This window comes from Schistocerca nitens, chromosome 9 (genome assembly GCF_023898315.1).
Source record: "Schistocerca nitens isolate TAMUIC-IGC-003100 chromosome 9, iqSchNite1.1, whole genome shotgun sequence".
In the NCBI taxonomy this organism is placed as follows: Eukaryota; Metazoa; Arthropoda; class Insecta; order Orthoptera; family Acrididae; genus Schistocerca; species Schistocerca nitens.
In genome coordinates this window covers 282,153,770-282,177,619 of record NC_064622.1, presented here as the reverse complement: position 1 = coordinate 282,177,619, position 23,850 = coordinate 282,153,770, and the positions used below count along the sequence as shown (strand labels likewise).

General features: G+C 43.1%; 1 protein-coding gene across 1 annotated transcript in view; it reads right to left on the bottom strand.

Moving 5' to 3' along the window:
• The window catches only part of LOC126203479 (alpha-tocopherol transfer protein-like), a 135,488-nt gene extending 118,621 nt beyond the window's left edge, over positions 1-16,867 (bottom strand). The window contains exon 1 of the mRNA XM_049937802.1: positions 16,739-16,867. The gene's annotated coding sequence lies outside the window, so the exon portion shown is untranslated. The remainder of the gene's footprint in view (positions 1-16,738) is intronic.
• Positions 16,868-23,850: the final 6,983 nt, after the last annotated feature.

The window sequence follows — 23,850 nt, the reverse complement described above, 5'->3', positions numbered from 1 at the left end:
TTACTCGGAATTTATTCAGTTGGGATTAGGTCCATTCAGTATGAGGAGATTCTTGTACAAACAAGCATCGACAGTGACATACAATCAGCCATTGGAGCGTCAAACTGAAAGCCTCGAACCCTGGCTGAGGGTCACAGTAACATTCATTTACTTTTATTACATTACAGTACACCTGTTTGTCTGCTGTGACACGAACGATCCCGGAAGAAGAATCGTGTTCAGCCTTGGTAAACAGTGCTGCTAATCAGTTATTATTACTAGTTGTGTTTGTGGCTGGGATTTCCCTTGAGCCGGCCTTTTGCTATCACCCCGTGGATCTAGCAAGCGTTGTTGATATTCAATAGACAGCACAGTGTGAGTAAGTGGGTGATGAAATGGGGTGAAACGCAACAAAATTGTGACAGAATCCCTTTCGGCATGGACCCATTCAATTGGCCTTAAACTGTTCGGGGAGTCGACCTCAGGACCACTGAGTCAGCAGCCGATAGACCTAAACAGTAGGAAAGCAACTAACACTACCACACCGTATAACGGCAACAGTCAACCAACCGCTACCATGTGAAAAAGGATCGGCGTTGTTAGTACTACGAAAACACATGTTCCATCCACAGCAGTGAAAGAGCCAGTGCCTTTCAGCTCCACTTTATTCTTGGTAACTACAGATGCTGTAGTAAAAGCACCGTTATCAATGACTCATTCTTTCACTCAATTGATAATAAGCTGTAGTATTCTGACTTATTTTATGCCAGGAAAATGTGCAGCAGTGTGTCATGAAGAAGTAAAAAAGATACGAGCATAGAGTTTTCCTGTATATAGGACGTATTGCCAGACGGGTGACAACTGCAGTTTTCGCAAGATAATGTGAGATTATGCTTGCAACGTTCGACAGCTAAAAAAAGTTTCTCGTTGCGGCGAGATCTTCTCTCGAAATTTCAATCACCAACTCTATCCTACAAATGTGTGAATACTTTGCTGACGCCGACCTAAATAGGGAGAAACGATAATCATAATGAAACAAGGGAAATCAGAGCTCGTACGGAAAGGTACAGGTGTTTGTTCTTTCCGAGCGCTGTTCGACAGTGGAAGATGGTTCGACGAACCCTCTGCCAGACATTTAAGTGTGATTAGCAGAGTAGCCATTATAAGTAGATGTCTTAGGATGCCTGCAGTACTTTAAGGAGAAGCCAGTGCTGACTATGTTCGATGTATTCTTTAGTGACACTTTTTCTTGCGGGCTTACGGAGGGGGGGGGGGGGCAAGGGGCGCCAACAGCCTTGCCGCAGTGGTAATACCGGTTTCCGTCAGCTACCGAAGTTAAGCGCTGTCGGGCTGGGCTAGCAGTTGGATGGGTGACCAACCGGTCCGCCCAGCGCAGTTGACAAGCGGGGTGTACTCAGCCCTTGTGAGGCAAACTAAGGAGCTACTTGACTGACGAGTAGCGATTCCGGTCTCGTAAGCTGACATACGGCCGGGAGAGCGGTGTGCTGACCACATGCCCTTCCATATCCGCATTCAGTTCTGTTGTCATGTGTTTTCTCTCCATTTCCTTTTCTTTTCCATTAATTGTACAGTGTGGAACTTATATAATTTTTTCTCATTTCCACTCTCTTAATCGTTTACTTGATATTTACTCATAAGTTGGCGTAATCTTCACTCTGCCACCATTACACGAACGCGAGTAGTGAGAGGCAACCTTTCTCTCTTACAGTCTGATGCACTTAATAAACTTCGTCTAATACGGGGTGTTCAAAAACATCTCCCCGCAGTGCCGTATGATTCTTAGCCGCGCGTGCCGTATGATTGTTCGCCTGCCTGGGTTACTTCCCTTCAAGTGGACTCTCCCAACATTCCACTGTTGTATCGTTGGTGTGTGTCGTTACGTGTTGACGTGAACGTTTATCGTTTTTGTCACTGTTAAAATGCTAACCATTAAAGAAGTGTGTTTTTAGTCCAACAAGTTCAAATGGTTCAAATGGCTCTGAGCACTATGGGACTCAACTGCCGAGGTCATTAGTCCCCTAGAACTTAGAACTAGTTAAACCTATCTAACCTAAGGACATGACAAACATCCATGCCCGAGGCAGGATTCGAACCTGCGACCGTAGCGGTCTCGCGGTTCCAGACTGCAGCGCCTTTAACCGCACGGCCACTTCGGCCGGCAGTCCAAAAAGTGTTCAAAGCTGGAGGTAAATACACAGTTTCAGTTTGTCAAACATTTAATTCAGTTTTTCTGGAGACAACAGTCCCACATCGCGATACTGTGCGAGATTTGATTAACAAATTACGAAGTACGGGTTCAGTGACAGATGCACCGAGAAGTGGTCGTCCTAGCGTTTTGCCTGAGGGTAAACTGCTTGATATTTCCGATAAAATGTACACGAGTCCGAACAAGTCAGTAAGAAAACTTGCCAGGAAATCGATGTTAGTGTCGGAACGGCCCACATAACTGAACTTTTCCCATACAAAGTGACAGTCGTGCAAGAACTGAAAAATACTGATCATGGCAAGAGACTGCATTATTGTCAACAGTTCAAAGTCCGGCCCCGGTAGCTGAGTGGTCAGCGTGACGGAATGTCAATTCTAAGGTCCCGGGTTCGATTCCCGGCTGGGTCGGGGATTTTCTCCGCTCAGGGACTGGGTGTTGTGTTGTCCTAATCATCACCATTTCATCCCCATCGACGCGCAGGTCGCCGAAGTGGCGTCAAATCGATAGACCTGCACCAGGCGAACGGTCTACCCGACGGGAGGCCCTAGCCACACGACATTTCATTTCATTTCATTTCAATAGTTCAAAAATTTCGTTCAACAAAATGGAAGGAATATCCTTAACGAAACGTTTTCACTGATGAGGCGTGGTTTCATTTATCCGGGTACATCAACTCGCAACATTCTCGTATGTGGAGTACTTCAAATCTTTTGTGTATTCATGAGGAACCACTTCATTCTGTGAAAATAGGAGTTTGGAATGCAATTTCTAGACGTCGGATTGTAGGTCCCATATTTTTCAACGAAACAGTAAATGCACAACGATACTGCAGTGATATTCTGTACCTATTCATAGGAGAACTTCTGTTAAGTGACATACTGAACGGTTATTTTCAACAAGATGATGCAACCGTGCATACAACTCGCGTTTCAGTGTCACTGCTTGCTGATGTTTTTGGTGATCGCATGACTTCACAGGGACTTTGGCCTCCACGATCACCTGACCTAACACCACCTGACTTTTTCTTCTGGAGTGCAGCGAAAGCAACTGTCTATAAAAACCGTCCAAAATCCATTGATGAATTGAGAACTGCAATATCTACTTTTACTGCTTCTGTTACAGAAGAAATGTTACAGTTTGTGTTTGGAAATATAAGACGAATTGAATTGTGTATTCAACAGCAGGAGGGACACTTTCAACATTTAATGTCAAAATTTGTAAATAAAAATGAATATTCAATAAATTAATAACTTGTATTTCACTGAGTTCACTTCGGTATATTCACTGCGGCATACGGCACGCGCGGCTAACAATCATACGGCACTGCGAAGAGACTTCTTGAACACCCCGTATTTCACAATTCAAATAGCATTTCCAACATTAGAAATTACGTATCCCCGTTCTTTGCATGAATTTAATTGGTAAGAATGAAGGTATTGAAGCCAATACCGCTCGAAGAGACGCTGCACATGATTTTACAGAAGTGTATTTGTTCAGTTTCACACGTTTGACTATCATATTTATATTATAATGTCTGCATTCCCATGGCAGTGTGAGCAGCTATAATTTTGGCTGCTATAATATACTCACTACGTTAGTACATTATGAATTGTTTTTTGCGTTCAGTTTGGTTCAGCTTACTGACACAATACTTGCTATTTTCAGTTAATTTGTGTTCTGCTCAGCTAACTGTCATTTGTCTTGTTCAGTAATTCATTACTAATCGATACGACTAAAATTCCTTACTCAGCAGTGAAGTGAAAGAGAGTCATACTTTACAACAAACATTGGATGCACCAGCTTCCTCGAGCAGGTTGTCTGGTTTCTTAAAATGACGTAACATACAGACGCGTGCGCTACTGACGTGGAGTTCTTTTCTTTTAAGACATTATTGATTGTTTCGTGCCTTGAAGTTTGTTTTTTATTCATTGTCATTGATTTTACGCTGGACGGCGTAGCACACGCTGTAGAATCTACACCAAATCGTAAATACGCCATGTGCATTTGTTCGTAATGTACTCGTAGTTACATTGCTATCTATACCTAACACTTCGTATTCTGAGTTGATCTTGAGGCGTAATTGTATTAGTAGTGAATGAGCCTGTGTTCCCTCGCTTCTATGTATACCTTTACCTGTAGGACCAACTGCAGTGAACCAATGTGATGCTCAAGTCAAACATTCTACAGCTTACTATTGGAAGCGGTTTGTTACCTAATTTTTACATTTACGCAGTTTTATTAAAGTGTTTTACAGCTACATTTTTATATTCCTGACTTTTTAAAACTAGATACCCATCATGATCCACCGAAGCGATGTGTCTTGTGGATTACTGCCTGTACGAGAATTTTAGAGCATTTGAAGCACAATATTCGTTAATCGCTGCTCGTATCAAGCCTAAAATCAACTATGCTACGTCACTGGAAACCTCTTCAGGGTTTTAAAATTACGGTTTATAATTTCATTTATGGTAAATTTCAAAATCCCTCAAGATGTGTCTGTTTATATATCTTAAAATCCTATTCTCCAATCGAACAGCGTAAGACAAATGATGTAATCGGTAGTCAGGGGACGCAGATATTTCTGTCGCCACTGAGCGTTACCTGAGAGGTTTGCAAGAATTAATTGCTCCTTAGCCGCAATTTACAGCAGTGGTAGCTATTTATTCATGATTCAAGTAACAAACACACGGTCGACTCGATGATTACTGTATCCATGAAACAATTTGAGACGTACTAATTTTTCATTTTCTTGTCCGTTTCTTGTTCATCTGTTCTCTTCAAAGGCCCACTATCAGAAATTGACTTCCTTTTTACCTGCTTTCCATTTCTCTGTCATCAAGGTAACAAAAGTATTGAAAGGGTGAGACGTCTCAACACACGAACGTCGCGACGCTATTGGAGACGACATGCTACGGTGTTTAACAGCAACGCACAAAAATCTGCCCGGCATGGGGACCGTTATTCGACAGACAACGTATTGAAGCACTGAGTGGTAACCGGGATTTTTGAGACCGCTGTTTGACCTGCTGAGATACAACAGGCATTCTAGTTGGTAGAGTTAGCTATGAATTCATGGTAAACTAGTGACCCTACACACGTGTATCATGTTCTTTCTTCCTTGATGCAAAGGACAGCTTGCAGATAAAGGCAAGTACCGCGCTCCGCACCAGTCAATAATCATTCATGAAATGTATTCGCAGTCGCAAATACAAACAACCGTCAGCCTTATAAGGGAATGACAACAACGAAAATCAGCGCCGAATCGGGACTCTAACCCCGATTTCCGCTTAACGCGAGCAGTCGCCTTTACCGCTTTGGGTACACGGCCGGATCCAAACTTCCATATGTCGTCGTTCCTGCGTCACAACTTGTACTCGTACACCCATTATGTAATTCCCGAGCAGGGGAGGACATTTTACTTGAAAGTCGATGTCTGATATCGGCGGATAAATACGATACCGCAGTGCCTCTCTTGTTAAGAAGAACGATGCACGCATGTCCGAAGGGTCAATGCATCGTTCTACTTAACAACAGAGGCACTGCAGTATCTTAAATGGTCGTTCAGTTAGGTTGAGGCAATCTAAGGCGCCGAACTGGTATATGTTTATAAAGTAAAGCCTTCTTCCCACGCTAAGACCATTGCACAACAAGACTGGCACGTTGTCAGAAGAGAGTTCACGTTCTGCTCTTTTTGCAGAGACAGTTCCGCTGTGGCACGGATAACAAGTAAATCACAGTGTGCGACTGAAATGGTTCAGCTACTGGAAATTTACTCGAAAGTTAAAGTACACGGTACAGTACTACTCAAAGCGCAAACTACACAGAGATGTACCGTGAAATTCTGGCGGTACATGAACCAAATGCACGGTCGCTTCCAGCTTGAGTGAGATTGTGTCAACAATTTGAACAAAGCTGCACAGACGTGAGTGAACACCATCGACATCGACCGTAGATGACAATATCCAGGCAGTCCAGGAAGAAGATACGGCGGGAAGAGATTTTACGACGCTCCCTGACCAAGGAGCGGATTTCTGTAGCCGAGGAAGTGAACGACTAGTAAAACGTTGTTTATAGAAACTTGTCGACCATGTTGAAAAGGATTATTATATACGTGTGTAATTTTGAAATGTAGTGCAGCATTCAATAAAAGTTACTTGGTCCGCCGCAATAATGTGCAGCTTACATCTAGAATTTCCGTCTTATAACAGAACTGTGCAAATCGAAGTACCATAGTGAACTCGACTTCATGACAAGAGGATATCGACAGTTCGTTTGGCCGTTCTGAGTTAGCTTTACTCAAATAACTGTACGGAAGCCAGGATGGCTTTTCGACAATTCCACAGCAATCTCTTCCTCAGTCTCCGTAAATCTCCTACTCCATCCTCAGTTTATCCTCGACACTACATGCATCGTATATATGTCTCCATGACCTTGATGTCAATAGAACGCTAAAATAGTAGTAAGTGCCAAGGTTTTATGCGGGAGACGACCTTCGGAATCAAGCGAGTATCTAACAGCAAAGGCTTGGTGTGACCTTTAGGTTTGCATCTGAGCGTATCTGCTACTGTCTGCAAGTACATTGTGCCTGGGTTGCGTCCTGCATTCACCAGTAGCTGCTGTCAATAGCCAAGGAAGGGAGCTCGTAAACCCTACGTTTAAACTACTTCCTCAGTGAAGGAAAAAATTTAACTCCAGAACTGACATGCTTGATTATTACGTACAAAAAATCGCTCTTATTTGCCATACAACGTCCAACCTATTACGTTAACACCTTATATCTCCCCGTCGACAAATTGGAGATCAATGAATCCACGTTAACCGTGTGTTTTTACACAATAGTCTCTCAGATTTCGCCTGGAACAGAAAGTGGAAAATGCATAAAAAATAAACTGGACTAACGACAACAGCTTTCTAGCCACTGTAACAGGTAACTTGTAGCCTCATGTTTAATCGCCAGCAGAGGCAATGCGGTGGAGCTCTTTCGGTTAGAAAGAATCAACAATGTGCGCAGTAGGTGGCATAGTGTACTCGTGTTCAGAAGAAGTGAAGTTCTGCACTACTTCCACATCTGTATCTCTCCTCCGCAAGACATCTGACGGTGTGTGGGGGCGGGTAGTTCCGGTGCCGTTACCTTATCGACCCTTCCCTGTTCCGTTCGCAGATAGCGCTTGGGAAGAACGATTGTTGATAAATCTCCTTATGCGCTCTACTTTCTCGAATTTTCTCACTGTGATCATTTCGCGAGACGTATGTGGGAGAAGTAAGGTGCTGTCTGATTCTTTCTGGAACGTACTGTTTAGGAATTTTAATAGCAAAACTCTCTGTGGTACATAAAGCTTCTTACAGGTCTTGCCTCTGGAGCTTCGTGAACATCGTAACGTTCCCTCGTCGACTCTACTATCCCGTGATGAAACGTGCCGCACTTCGAGGGGTCTTGTCTATGCCTTCTATTAATCCAACTTGGTAGGTGTCCCAGACTGATGGGCAACACTCAACAATCGGCAAAAACAAGTGTTTCGAAAGCCACTGCTTCCGTGAGTGAGTTACATTTTCATAAGAATCTTTGTATGACCTTGTCTGGCATCTGCTTTTCCCACTGATTGTTTTATGGGCTTTTTTCGCTTAAGGTCGCTCCGGACGGTTACACCTAGATATTTTATGGTAGATACTATTTCCAGTAATTTGTCATCAGTAGTGCACTTGTACGGTAATTGATTTCTTCTACTATGTATGCGCCGTAAGTTATATAGCCGCCAGAGACTACCGTTCACCAATCCTCTGCAGGTCATCCGCCAGTTCACTACAGTGTTCTGGCGTTACTGCCTTCTCATAGACAACCTCATCATCTGCAAACAGTCTGATAGAACTTCCGACGTTATCCACTGGATCATTTACACACACTGTAAACAGGAAAGGTCCACTCATACGTCCTTGCGGTACTCTTGAAACCACCTTAAAATCTGTCGATTTTGTTGTGTTAAGAGTGACGTGTTGAGTTCTGTCTGCAAGGATATCTTGAACACAGTCACAAATCTCGTCCGATACTCGGCAGCCTCGTATTTTTTTTTCCACTGAAAGGCAGTGTACAACTGCAACAAATCCCTTCCTGAAGTCAGTTAACACGACATCAACCTGAGCCCCGATGTTTGTGGCACTCTACATCTTATAGATGAACAGAGCGAAACGACTTTCTCAAAATCTCTGTGGAAACCAAACCGTGGTTACTCTAGACCACTTCGGAAAATCGGAATGTGTCTTTAAAAATAACACAGGCGCCTCTTTCCTCTATTTTTGTCCAATCAAACAGACGAACAGCTTTGTTTAATGACTCGCCAATAATAAGATTGTTAAAAATGGAACACAAGCTTGGGTGACGATAGGCAGACGCATAAACCATATCGTTTTAGAAGGGAAATCCTAGCTCTTTTGAAACAATTTAGTAAAACGACCCAAGACTTAACTCATAATGGTCAGAGTCCAGTGTTTTCACCAATGCGCCGGCTCACTGAGACGACCCATTATTCAAATATTGAGGTAGCATTTTAAGCCTTCAACTGTCCTTTCAACAGCGGATGAGTTTTACGATCTCATTGTCTCTTCGCACAGAGCACATTGTTCTGTTTCCTGATACCACACGGCCCCACAGTTCCGACTATCTGTTACTGACAGCCATCGCAATGGCTAGCGTAGCGTTATAATGGCTCACTAGCATTATTGAAGCCAAAAGCTGAGATGTTTTTCAGACAGAAACATATTATCAGTTTCCTCGCCGAGATGTGGTATAATGAGAAGTATTCAGTCGAAAACCACCCTAAATCAAAATTCTGTGCCTATTCTGTCTCTCCTATATGGAAGAAAGCGTAGACCTTCAGGACCAAGTTCAGAAATTGTATGTAGCCTACAAAAATGGATTTCTCAAAACGTCTTGAAAGATGTAGAGAACTAATTCGTCACACAAAAAGGAAATAAGATGATAAATAAAAAGTTAGCACTGTAACTGAAAAATGATCGAATAAACGGGACAAAAATATTTTCGATGAAGCACTAGGAACAGGAAGGTCTTGGGGAGTGAACTGTGAAGTAAAAATTAACAGGTAAAACAAAACCTACCCACAAATTTTGTATTATACGTTAGCTGACATACTGCACTTTCGTGACAGACACGAAGATGAAACCAGTAGTCAGTAGTAAAAGAAGAGACCCAGACGATGATTGCTTGTTTATTATATGAGGTAAAAGCTATAGAGACAAGTAAGATGACGAAGGCCTCACCTTTCCTTATAGCGGAAAGTACAAGTTGCATTTTTCGGGAATACTGAACGACTTCAAGGCCCAGTGCGTTTGTGTCTTGTGAAAACTTTCGCTGAGACTGCAGCTTCATATACATAATTTTCCAATTTTTTTAAGTTCAGCTGTTACGTAGTCTGTTACTCTTTATTATCTTCTGTATTTAAGTGCAAAATTACTGCTGAGTATACATCACAGGGGCCTTCCAGATTCCTGCATTGCATATGCAGTAGAAAAAGATCATTTCAGCAATATTTCGACTATTTTCGTCTACCACTTCCTGACGGTAACGGCTTTGAAATTAAAACTTTTGAATGCTTAGTGCTCCGCACCTTGTAAATACTTCTTAAGTCATGTCTTGTAAACATATCATATGACAGTTGTGTCCAACTTGACCAAGAAACGTCACCGTTTAAGTTTTGACAGCAGTAACGTACACAACAACTAGTGTTCTGTCAGATGAACATCGATTTGAACATCATAAGGAATTGAGTAACAAGCATGTCATTGACACAGAGATACATAACATACTCCACTGACCATGAGTTCTACACTCGAATACCGATTTGATTATTAGCATTTTAAATACAATTTACTGTATTTACGAAATACCCTTTATCAAAATGATTTCAAATTAGCATCCACGTTTTGCAAATAGGTAAACCATATTAGATGTATTACTTGAATTTATTTAGATACTATAGTGAAGTCATTAACAACTGTTTACGAAAAATAAAACAGAATATTTGGCAATTTCGGTATGGAAATGTTATTAGTGAAATAGGAGTGTAATCACGAAACGTAAATATATATTTTACAATGGTTTGTATTCACGGTGTCCTAGAGACTTGCTGAAGTTGATGAATGACACACATGTATGCAAGGCTGCCCGTTATAGCGTTTGTTTTTATTTTGGTATGACCGGTATTGTGTTTGCTTTATACTACCAGCGATGTATTTTGTCATCAAAGACATTGGTAATGTCTGTAAAACGAAGAGGTGCTGAAAGTTTGGTGAAAATTAAACTTCAAAAAAGAAAAGCCTACAAAATTTCTTTGAGCAGCAAAACATGGCTTATTTTGAACCAGCCCAGTGCACAGAACAACTACGAAGAGGGCACATAGAAAGGCTTTCAGTCACACTGTTCATGAATGGGCATACCCCCACCCCCATTTTATCGCCTGCGAGATCCTAACCCACAATTGCAATAGCAAATATTTGGTTTTTCTTGATCGGAAAGGAGCATGAGCAAGGTTTTAGTCCAGTCGCCGACGGGATCATTAGATACGGATCTTTGGTAGGCAGGGGCACCGCAGTTTTCCTAACTCACAAAAAGCTCAGTAAAATTAGCTAATTGTGGCTACGTTAGTGTTTTGCAGGACGAGGTACTGGGTGAACGTGGCGGCGTCACGATATCCGTGTTAGCAAATAAACGCCGGGTGCCGGTGTGTTCGGTTAGCAAAGCAGTGCGCGGTGAAAGTGCTCCTTTCGCACTCTCGCATTCAAGTGTCCCACTGTCGGGCCGTTTCACAAGTTGTCATCACGCGACCGCGTAACTAGAAAGCTGTGAATGATATCGCGAAATGTGCGCTCTAAATGTGAGGCTTTGCGTGGTGACTGACACATTTAATAGTTATTGTTCGTGGAAACTGAAACATATTATCCATACAGAAGGGTGTCCCGAAAAAATAGTGTCCTTGTTTTATCAAAAGATCACAATATTTTTATTTCTATGACTGTTTACAGCTGAATTCGATGTAAAGACCGCATATAACTATTTCCTATTATTAATAACGTTCAGTGTACTGGCATAAGTGGAGCTCCCTGTAGTTGTAAAAGTAACATTTTTTCAGATATTTGCTACAATCTCATTTAGCATGCTTAAAAGCAAATAAAGAGATTTTGAATTACTTCCATGTCATGGTAGAGGTGAATCGTAATTAATTGTTTTCGACGTAGGCAGGGCATTAACTTTGCTTATAGGCCATGACTATAACCCAGCTCTTAATAAACCATTTGATACATCAAACGGAAAGGAGGATGTAAGATGAACTTCAAAAAAAGCAAAACGAGGATAATAAAATGTAGTTGAATTAAATTAGGTGATTCTGAGGGAATTGGATTAGAAAATGACACACTTAAAGTAGTAGACTAATTTCGTTATTTCGGCAGCAGCATAACTGATAATGGCTGTAGTAGAGAGGATATATATAATGCAGACTGACAAGAAAATCGATTGTGAAGAAAAGAAATTTGTTAACGTCGAATATAAATTTAGTTATTACGAAGTCTTTCCTGAATGTGTTTGCACGGAGTATAGTTGTGTATGGAAGTGAAACATCGATAATGAACAGTTTAGACAAGAATAGAATACAAAAATGGTTCAAATGGCTCTGAGCACTACTGGACTTAACATCTGAGGTCATCAGTCCCCTAGAACTTAGAACTACTTAAACCTAACTAACATAAGGACATCACGTACATCCATGCCCAAGGCAGGATTCAAACCTGCGACCGTAGCGGTCGCGCGGTTCCAGACTGAAGCGCCTAGAACCGCTCGGCCACACTGGCCGGCTATAGAATTCATGTTTTTGAAATATGGTGCTAAGACAAATTCTGAAGATTAGGTGTGTAGAAGATGTAACTAATGAGGAGGTACTGAACAGAATTGGGGAGAAAATAAATTTGTGGCACAACCTGACTGGAAGACGGGATTGGCTGACAGGACACGTTATGAGACATCAAGAGATCACCAACTTAGTACCGGAGATAAGTGTAATAGGTAAAGACTGATAAGTAACTCTGTCCGGAAATGAACAATTTGGATGTGAAATCCGTTTGATGGTCGTATCACTTACAAACCTCCAGCCTTACGGTACGCACGCATCACACGCTAGTTTCTTCCGACTGCAACAACGGCGGTTAGGAAGTGGTACATTCACAACTAGGAGGGTTGAGCGTGGTGCTCCATGGAAGCGCCGCACTCTTGCTTTGAAGGGGGCATCCTTTGTCACGTGTAAGATGTGTACTCGGAACTTTGCCCTTGCTGCGGCCTCCTGTAGAGCACTCAGGTCAGATTTTACTGTCTCCACTGCGGGCGTTCCTTGAAACGGAAGATTTGAAATTTATCCGTTCTTGAAACTTACCTTGCATCCAAATGGATCTTTCAAGATGTGGGTTCCTTATCAGAACTTTATCTACAAAGCCCCCTCTACAACACCTAGAAGCCTGTAATGGGAACTACGAAACACCTTGTATTTGCAGAAGCAATCACTGCTCAGAGATTATGAAAAAGGTCTGCTGTGAATTACTTGTTACTACAGTCACAGGGAACTGGGTTCAGACATGAGCCAGTCCACCGTGCTAAGATTCTCCATTAAAGAAGGCCACGACCTATATTTAGTGTTCTCGGTAATTTTAGTAGTGGTCCGCCTCTTCTGATGCTACAGACATCTGAACGTCGCATAATGAGCTGAAGACTAAATGTCTTGGATGTTACCGAGCGAGATGCAGCAGTACTTATAGCGTTCGCATTGGTGAAGGCCTCTCGATCTATAGCTAACAAAGAAAAAATAAAAGAGACTGAATTTAATTCAAGTACTGAAATTTGACGTATGGCATTTTGCGCATCCATGAAAACGTGTTTTCATCACTCCTCTCATACAAATGCACTGACTATCACTACGAATCAGACTTGCTGGAATCCGAGGAGACTAAAGGCTACATGTCTATTCCGTTCGTATATCAGAATGTTGCCTCATCCGAACGAGTGTTAAAGTAACTACCAATAGAGACTCAAGCAGTTGACGTGATATACTTACACACAAAGGGGAATCATGTCGGTAGCTGAATGAGCGAAAAGAGACTGTACAAGTGGAAGAGATTCCACTATTTTTACTAGAACACTTTAAGAGATTAGTAGAAATGTAAAGAAGAAAGGACAGATACTACAGTGGCATAAGAATCACGTTATTACACTTAAGATACTCGATTCATGTGCGGTACGAGCAGACTCGCATATTTTGGCATCCAATGATTTCCATAAACCATCTCAGGCTAAATCCGGGATCATTGTTTTAACGAGACATCGGCCAATTTCGTCAACCCTGCGCATCACTCTGAGTTTGCGCTTCGTCCGTGATTATCTCGAATTAGACCATACAACTTCTACTATCAATTATCTAGATCGTATGGTGAGACTAGGATGGATTATAATAGCACTAGTGATGTTAAAAAACAATGAACTTCTATGAAGAACCATCTAGGAAAAATTTAAATTATGGGTTGGCCTAGTGTCCCATCTGGTAGACCAAATCGTCAGTTATTGAATTAGCAATCATCAAGTACGAACTGCCACAGCAGAATGCTCACAACACTTTTTTCCGTGTCACATTAAGTGACTCCGAAAACCTGTCCAATTAGCAGGAGTTTTCCTAACGAAGCAATATCATCTTCAAACCTATATACCTCTTGTTGATGCACATGTAAATAAAAGATTAACACATTCGGAATATTCCGTCGGTACTTGAAGGAACGTAGACATATTAAAAACTAAAATAAACACATCTGATATTTTTGTGTAACATGAATACTGTATATTTCCGGTTTTAAAGAAAGGATTCTTTAAAGAAAGTAATTTTTTTCACATGAGATCGAAAGGCTTTGCACAGGTAACCCCGGACGGAAAAATAGTTTCTTTAAGGCATGAATGTAATTGTAATGTTTTGCAAGATCCATTTTTGCGATAATGAGCACACTGTGTATTGTGTGGCAGAATTCAGTCGCACACATTTCGCATCAATAGTGATTTGGAAAAGAGGAAATAAGTTGTTCAAACGTGCTCTAGTGTTCCGGTTGACCTGACAATAAGTGAAAACATTTTCATTTATTTGTATTATTTGAACATGTCTACATACGCCTTCACACGCGTGTTGATGAAACATTTAGATGGCTAATAACGTTTCCCCAATTATTTTCATTTCTATGATAAATTCTTAACAATTGTGAAAAAGCCTGTAATGTGGAGTCACGAAGACGCACAACAGAAAATACACAGCAACGCAACAACCATCAGGCGTTAAACTACTACGATGTTATTGCTATTGGTGCGGCAGCATAGGGTTACTGTGCCAGTTGTCCACTGCATTCAGTTAACCCACAGAGGTGCATATCGGCCAAATCTTCATCAGAAAACATCACCACGCTGCAGTGTTTCACTGTCAGCGTACAACTAACACTGGCAGGAAGACAACTCCTACACAGAACCGAGCAATACCGACTGAAAACATGAAGGAGAAGAGTAAAGTGGGCATTACTATTGTCGACACCAAGTTTCGTCAGTGAATGAAACGTATTTTTTCCGAAATTAGCACTTTTCTTCAGATACTTTCAGTGCAATACAGATACAAAAACAATAGGGATAAGAAAACAAACAAGATGTAATTACACTGTAACGAGCACCGTAGGCCAGAAGACCCTTATAACAAAATACTCAGAAAATATCGTTGGACAACCTCAGAAATTTCTGTAACTGGAGTTTTGTTGCATGTTATAGTGGGTGCCATCTCAGCAATTGCCCGCAGTGATTTGGGGTAACCACTGACAAACGAAGTCAGAATATCCGGGCGAGAATTCGAACTCCCCTATCACAACAAGTGAACCACCTTGATCGGTGGCATCTGCCAACATATGAAATTAAGACCCAAAGTGCAAGTATTTGGTGTAAGGCAATGTCTCTAACAAAGAGAAAGAGCCTGATAGAATCCAACTACGAGTTAAATGAAGAACATCTTGATCACATCACATCATATAAGTTTTCAGGGTTAATACTAAGAAGCGGTATGAAAATGGACGATCGCAGAAAATCAGTATTAGGGAAGGGACACAGATTTTCATTTGTTAGAAAGGCTCTGGGAAGAGGAGACGCTTCTGTAAAGGAAGTACCGTACAAGACACTACTGCAACTTCCTGTAAAGTATTGTACAAGTGCTTCGAGTCCTTATCTACTTGGCATGACAACAGAGATCGGACGAATTGACAGACGCGCCGTTTGCATCGTAGCACGCCTGTATGACTCTTACACAAGTGCAACAGAAATGCTTGGGGAACTTAAATAAAAATCCTTAGAAGAAAGAAGACGTATAGTCCTCACTAAAGCCTGAACACTAAGTAAAGGCATTAATCAAATGTTTTAAACATACAACTGTTCGTAAGTTAAGGTAACACTAGATAAAGGTATATGTCTGTACAGGGTTAATTGCCGGCCGAAGTGGCCGTGCGGTTAAAGGCGCTGCAGTCTGGAACCGCAAGACCGCTACGGTCGCAGGTTCGAATCCTGCCTCGGGCATGGATGTTTGTGATGCCCTTAGGTTAGATAGGTTTAACTAGTTCTAAGTTCTAGGGGACTAATGACCTCAGCAGTTGAGTCCCATAGTGCTCAGAGCCATTTTGAACAGGGTTAATTTACGAGACATAACCTCGCTGGCACAGTCAGCTAACAATCCTCATCACATCTGAGATTAATGTCATGTATTATGTAACTGTAATGCACCCGATGATGGCAGCATGCTGCTGAAACGCTGCTTGATGATAAATATTAGCAAAAAGTGACAGATGCAGTAAAAATTATTTCAGAAAATTTATAATACGTTTACTGACCGTAACCATTTCCATTCAATATGGATAAATTAAAGTTTGAATCTAGACATCTACTTTTCGAAGAAAATTGTGCGACCGTCGCACATCTCGTCTAGAGATCATAGGAATAAGATACGAGAGCTTACGGCATCTACAGAGACATGTAGGCAGTCATGTATCGAAAGAATGGAATAGGCTACATTATCGATAACATTGGTACGAAGTACCCTACGCCATATATTCCACAGTGGATTGTAAAGAATATATGTAGATTTAGATTCCTTAGCCCATTCACAAATCCAGCAAGAGTCTCAGTTACTGTTACGTCTTACACTCCTTTCTCTGTCCGTAGATCACGAAACACAATGGACAACTGTGATCTGTGGCTTCCGCAAATGAATCTGTCATAGCAGATCGTCCTTACCTTCTGTTAAAGTACGTCGTGGTATAGTGCCTGAAGATGAGTTTGTGTTTGAAACGTGGGGTGTTGTGAGACAGAGAGCTGAAAGTGTGGCGGATCTCTGGGATTCATATCGGATTTTCCTATACTTGAGATGTTACCTGAGTGGCTGGGCAGGTATGGGCCTTGCCAATGATGGAAACACGTACCTTTGAGGTGTTGGTGTGTTCGTCGTGCCTTGGACTGGTGCTGAGGGCGTGAGTGCAGCAACGCGCTGGACTGCCGGGCTGGGACTGCTCGGAAGACGCTCTGTGCGGGCCTTGATGGCTGAGACGCTCTCCCCCTCCTTCCTCTCCCAGGCGCTCGTTCCTACCTGGCAGCTTTCTCCGCCGGCACGACGTAGGAGGAGTGGGGAGTGGAGAGTACGGAACCCTGGCCTTGCTGGTCTGCCGCTCCTCGGTCTGCTGGAGGCGCTGCCCTCCCGGGTTTACCCAGCCGGGGCGGGAGTCTGCTGACGGGCTCGGCTGCGTACAGGGCCTCAGGGATCTCACTCTACTTCCGGTGCCTGGTACCTACCCACTGAATGACGTATGCGACAAGGAATAAGAGTACGTCGACAGCGAGGGTGCACTAGTTCAGGTGGACATGCAAGCTGAAGAGGGAATACTGCATCTAACGATACCTTTGACCCCTGATGTCTTGAAATTGGCGGGCATAAACCACTCATCAATGTCCAGTAACAGTAGAATATCTACATCAGCATCATCTAAACCTACATCTTTACTCCGCAAGGCCCAGAAAAGTGTTTTAGGATCCTTACTGTTCATTTAGTGCACTAATGGCCCTTCACACAATATTAATTCACTTCTGGCCATTAAAATTACTACACCAAGAAGAAATGCAGATGATAAACGGGTATTCATGGTACAAATATATTACACTAGAACTGATATGTGTTTACATTTCCACGCAATTTGGATGCATAGATCCTGAGAAATCAGTACCCAGAACAACCACCTCTGACCATAATAACGACCTTGATATGCCTGTGCATTGAGTCAGAGCTTGGATGGCGTGTACAGGTACAGCTGCCCATGCAGCTTCAACAAGATACCCCATTTCATCAAGAGTAGTGACTGGCGTATTGTGACCAGCCAATTGCTCGGCCACCATTGACTAGACTTTTTCAGTTGGTGAGAGATCTGGAGAATGTGCTGGCCAGGGCAGCTGTCGAACATTTTCTGTATCCAGAAAGGCCCGTACAGGACCTGCAACATGCGGTCGTGCATTATCCTGCTGAAATGTAGGGTTTCGCACGGATCGAATGCAGGGTAGAGCCACGGGTCGTAACACATCTGAAATGTAACGTCTTCTGTTCAAAGTGCCATCAATGCGTACAAGAGGTCACCGAGACGTGTAACCTATGGCACCCCATAACATCACGCCGGTGATACGCCAGTATGGCGATGACGAATACACGCTTCCAATGTGCGTTCACCGCGATGTCGCCAAACACGGATGCGACCATCATGATGCTGTAAATACAACCTGGATTCATCCGAAAAAATGACGTTTTGCCATTCGTGCACCCTGGTTCGACGTTGAGTTCAACATGGCAGGCGCTCCTGTCTGTGATGCAGCGTGAAGGGTAACCGCAGTCATGGTCTCCGAGCTGATAGCCCATACTGCTGCAAATGTCGTGGAACTGTTCGTGCAGATGGTTATTGTCTTGCAAACGTCCTCATCAGCTCACTCAGGGATCGAGACGTGGCTGCACGATCCGTTACAGCCATGCTGATAAGATGCCTGTCATCTCGACTGCTAATGATGCGAGGCCATTGGGATCCAGCACGACGTTCCGTATTACCCTCCTGAACCCACCGATTCCCTATGCTGCTAATAGTCATTGGATCTCGACCAACTCGAGCAGCAATGTCACGATACGATAAACCGCAATCGCGATAGGCTACAATCCGACCATTATCAATATCGGAAACGTAATGGTATGCATTTCTCCTCCTTACACGAGGCATCACAACAACGTCTCACGAGGCAACGCCGGTAAACTACTGTTTGTGTGTGAGAAATCGGTTGGAAACTTTCCTCATGTCAGCACGTTATAGGTGTCGCCACCGGCGCCAACCTTGTGTGAATGTTCTGAAAAGCTAATCATTTGCATATCACAGCATCTTCTTCCTGTCGGTTAAATTTCGCGTCTGTAGCACGTCATCTTCGTGGTGTAGCAATTTTAATGGCCAGTAGTGTAGTAACCTCAGACTTTCCGTAAATTACATTATTTTCTCTAATGAAATACTATCTCCAAAAAGCTGCATAATCATTCACTCGGATCCTGCTATGGTTAGAGAGTGATACAAAGATTGACAACTTGCCATAAATGTTCAGAAATGTAAAATTGTGCACGTTACAAAAAGAAACAAAGTGTAGCATCCTGTGAAAAAATCAGTCGATGAAATCACGCAGGTACATGGGAGTAACAATTTGTGTGGGCATGAAATGAAACGATCGCGTAGATTTCGCCGTCGGTAAAGCCACGGCAGAATCCTGTCCATTGGTATAATACTACGAAAATGCAATCATTGTACGCAAGAGATTGTGTGCAAAATATTCGTGTTACACTCATCCTTTAATATTGGTGAAGTGTACTGGGCCGGTACCAAATAGAACTAACAGATGATATTGTACTTACACAAAAGAGGGAATAACAAACTGCTGAATGTGCGTTTGACTGGCAGGAGAGAGTCAAGGTGTTGCTGAAAGAACTGAACTTGCAGACGTTTAACGATGGACGCATACTATCATGAAGAACCCTACTTAGAACGTTCTAAGAAGCAGTTTTGGATGAGGGATTTGAATATATACACTATAAGGAAATAAATGAAACTCCACGAAGGAACTGTCCAAATAGGATGGAAATCGGTAGATGTGATGTACATATACAGATAAACAAATGATAACAATTTCAGAAAAAGTGAATGGTTTATTCAAGAGAAAGAGATTCACAAATTGAGCAAGTCAGTAACGCGGTGGTCCACTCTTGCCCTTATCCAAGCAGTTATTCGGCTTGGTACTGATTGGTAGAGTTGCTGGACGTCCCCCTGATGGATATCGTTCCAAATCCTGGTCCAAGTGGCTCGTTAGGTCTTCAGAGTCCTTAGATGGTTGGGGGGGGGGGGGGGGGGGGGCTGCCCGTAACACACCTAAGGTTCTCAGTTGGGGAGAGGTCCAGCGACCTTGCTGGCCAAGGCAGGGATTGGTCAGCACGAAGACAAGCAGTAGATATTGTAGCCGTGTGCGGACGGGCATTATCTTGCTGAAACATAAGGCCAGAATGGTTTACCATGAAAGGCAACAAAACAGGGCCTAGAATATCGTTGCTGTAACGCTGTATTGTAAGGGTACCACAGACGACAACGAAGACGGTCCTGCTGTGAAAACAAGTGGCACCCAAGACCATCACTCACGGTTGTTGGGCCGTATGGCTGACGACAGTCAGGCTGGTTTGCCACCTCTCTCCAGAGCGTCTCCAGACACATCTTCGGCATGGAATCTCATGTTCTGGAGTAGAAGTGTCTTCAGCGATAAGTCTCGCTCTGGAGTGGTGCCCGGTAACCAGTGAAGACATGTCTGGAGACATCCTGGACAGCAGTGGAATGCCAACCTGAGTGTCACTCGTTGGACGTCCCGACAACCTGGAATTATGCTCTGAGGTACCATTTATTTTCGCAGAAGGAACTCTTTGGTTGTCGCTCGTGGCACTCTTAGAGCATAGCGGCACATCCACGGTATTCTACGTCACGTTTTGCTACATTCATGGTAAGCCGTCCTGGGCTTACATTTCGGCAAGACAGTGCCCGCCTGCATTCGATGAGAGATTCTACTGCTTGTCTTCGTGCTTGCCAGACCCTAGCTTTGCCAGCAAGATCGCCAGATCAGTCCCCAACTGAGAAAGTTTGAAGCATTATGGACGGAGCCCTCCACCAGGCTTGGGATTTAGACCATTTAAAGCACCAATTGGACGTAATTTGCCACGACACTCAGGAAGAGAACATCCAACCATTCTATCAATCAATGCAAAGCTGAACAGCTGCTTGCATGAAAGGCAGAGGTACATCATAGTTCTATACACTTGCTCAGTTTGTGAAGCTCTTTCACATGAACAAATCAAATTTTTCTGAAACTGTAATCGTTTGTTTGTCTGTACATGTAAATCACATCTGCCGGTTTACGTCCCATTCAGATGATTCCTTCGCGGCGCATCGCTTTTTTTATGTTAAAGTGTATTACACACCCCTAATTTTGGTCCAGGTAAAGTTCACTGGGACAAGATTAGACTAACTGCAGCTCAGACAGAGGCGTTTATCATTCTTTCCGCGATCCGTACGGAAAGGGATCGGGGATAAGCCCCACTAACTGACACATTGGAAAGCACCCTCCGCCACACATTTCGTTGTAGTTTTGCAGAGTAGGGATGTAGGTGTAGATATGGTGTGAGGCTGTGGGTGTTTTGTGTATTTGTGAAACAATATCACTTCATCCCGCCCCCCTCCGCCTTTCCTATTCCAGTCGTGAGTTATGTGCTTCATGGTCGTTCAGCGAGATATACCTAGGATGGAGCAATATAGTGGAAGGTGCGCTCTCGGTGTTTTAATAGTAAACCACATTGTGGACACTTGGTCATCCAATAATCGCTAATGAGACGACGATCTGCATATGACGTACTGCGAAGCGTCGAAGTATTTTACCCCACAATCAGGGTAAAATGACGCCTCTGCGACATTCCGTGGTAAACTGTACGAAACTCCAACCACGACTGAGTTGTTATTGTTCAAGTGCACTGATTTTCTCTGCATTTTGAAGCTCGTGTTTGTTCCAGTAATCTACCATTCTATGCCTGCAATACGTTTTGTCGCCGAAAAAACTAATTTTATTACTCTATTTTACATCCTTCCTTCCTGCTCAACCTACCCACAAGATTATTACAAGAATTTTATGTTATTGGAGTACCTGTAATCGCCTCTTATTAACAGGTCACTCACGCAGTGAGAACTTATTATATTTTATTGACGCAGAACGTTAAATTTCATTACATTTTGAGGCAATTACGTGTACTTCAACAATTTGTAACTTATGGCGTTGTGGATAGGTAAACAAATCCTCACGCCGTAAACGGTGGATGGGTCTCGTGGTACCACAGCCTTTTCCGCCGTTCCCTCCTCGATGAGAAAATGGCGTTTGGGAATGATTTTCGATGAACTTCCGTAAGAGCTGTAATACCTCTGATTTTCTGATGAACTTCCGTAAGAGCTGTAATACCTCTGATTTTCTGATTTTGGCCATTTGGAAAGACGTATGTGGGCTGAAGTAACATGTTGCCCCACTCTTCCCGAAACGCATTGTCACTAAATTTTAACAGCATACCTCTACATGATGCAGGATTCCTTTCTTACAGCGCCAGCCATTGGACTTTGTTGAGCATCCTTTTAAGGCCCTCGCGCCGACTAAACGATCCCGTGACGAAATGCGCAGGTCTTCGTTCGATCTTATCTATCTCTATTACTAGTGCAACGTGGTAGGTGTCGTAGACTGACGAGCAACACCCAAGAATCGGTAGAAAAATGTTTTGTAAGCCACTTCGTTCAGGGATGCATTAAATTTTCATAACATTCTTCCAGTTAATTTCACCCTGGCGACTGCTTTCCCTGCAATTTGTTTTATGTAGCTATTACGATTTGACTTGCTCCGGGTGGTTATTCTTACTCACTTTATGGTAGTCATCGTTTCCTGGGATTGTAGACAAAAGTGTAATCTAACAATAAAGGATTTCTTCGCGCATTTATACCCGGTACGTTACATTTATTTGCTTTCAGAGTGCACTTCGACACGCAAGTAGCCAAAGTGGCGTCAACTCGAAAGACTTCTACCAGGCGAACGGTCTACCCGCCGGGAGGCCCTAGCGACACGGCATTTAGAGTCCACTGCCAGCCCCGCATCATTCCTCGATGCCTTGCTAGCCTTGCTACAGCCTTCTGGCGCTGCAGCCCTCCTACAGACAACAGCATCATTTGCGAATAGCCTCAGTAGTCTACGAGTCTATCTTGATTATCGTTAATACACAGGATGCCCCTGACGGTTTTGAAAATAAAATAACAATTCAGAGGAAACTGTAAATGTTTATTTCTTGATAAAAGTAGTTATTTTTTACGGAAAATTAGTGTATGTCGTTATTAATTGACGATAACATTCGTTATTTCTTTTGAAATCTCCCGAATGCACTCATGCATTCGATCTTTCAGATAGTCGACACTGGTTGGATGTTGCTCTTTGTCTTTCCGTTTCAGGCAGCCCTTTATAAAGTAATTAGGTGCTGTCGGGTCGGGCAAAAGAGTAGTTCTGTTGATGTCCGCAAAGCGAGAAATGACTCTGCCTGAAAACATTTCGTTCAGTACTCACATGGAATGGTGCGCAGTATCGGCTGTTGTCCAACCTTGATGGAGCGGTTGGTGACGATGGGGACTGACTTCATGGCGCAGAAATGTTTAAACATTTGCAACGTGGCCATATATATAACCCTCAGAATTTACCGTTACAGTATGGCTCCCGTTCTCAAAAAAATACGGACAAATGACCCACATACTGTCACGTTAGCACTACGCATAGGACGCTCCAGCAACGCACAAGGGGTGTGGGCAGCCCAGTACCGGCAGTTCACTTTGTTTACATACCCAGACAAATGGAAATGGGCCTCATCTGTCATAGTAACCAGTTAAGAATGTCCCCTTCAACGTGTAGGAGCTCCAAGGACTCCTTACAAAACTGTAGACTCGACGTCTTATGTTTTCGCTACGGTTATGGAGAACTTGGATCTTGTCCTCACGGTAGGGAACATTTTTCTGCCTGATACCCGTCGACTTAAGTGCAATTCCTTGCTGGCGATCTGACAGTGGAAGATTATGCAAGATCGCATCCTGTACACGATTCGCATTTTCCGCTGTGCCGATCGAGGATATCCTGTAGGTAGGTCTACTATCCCTCACAGTTCTGTCTTGACGCCGTTTCGATACCTATAGCAACAGAGTAATGCGACTAGCGGTATCACGTCGACCAAACATGAGTCCAAAGTTGCGTCGCGCAGCGGTGATAAGAGTCTGCCTTAAACTTATCTACCGCCGCAATGCGGCATTCCACGGGCCAGCTCTCCATCTCAACTGAATTCGTGAGAACAGTTCCCAAGCTGGCAAGAGGTATTAGAGCACCGCCTGGTGGGTATAGTATGAATGAAAGTTTCCAAACAGTCATATGT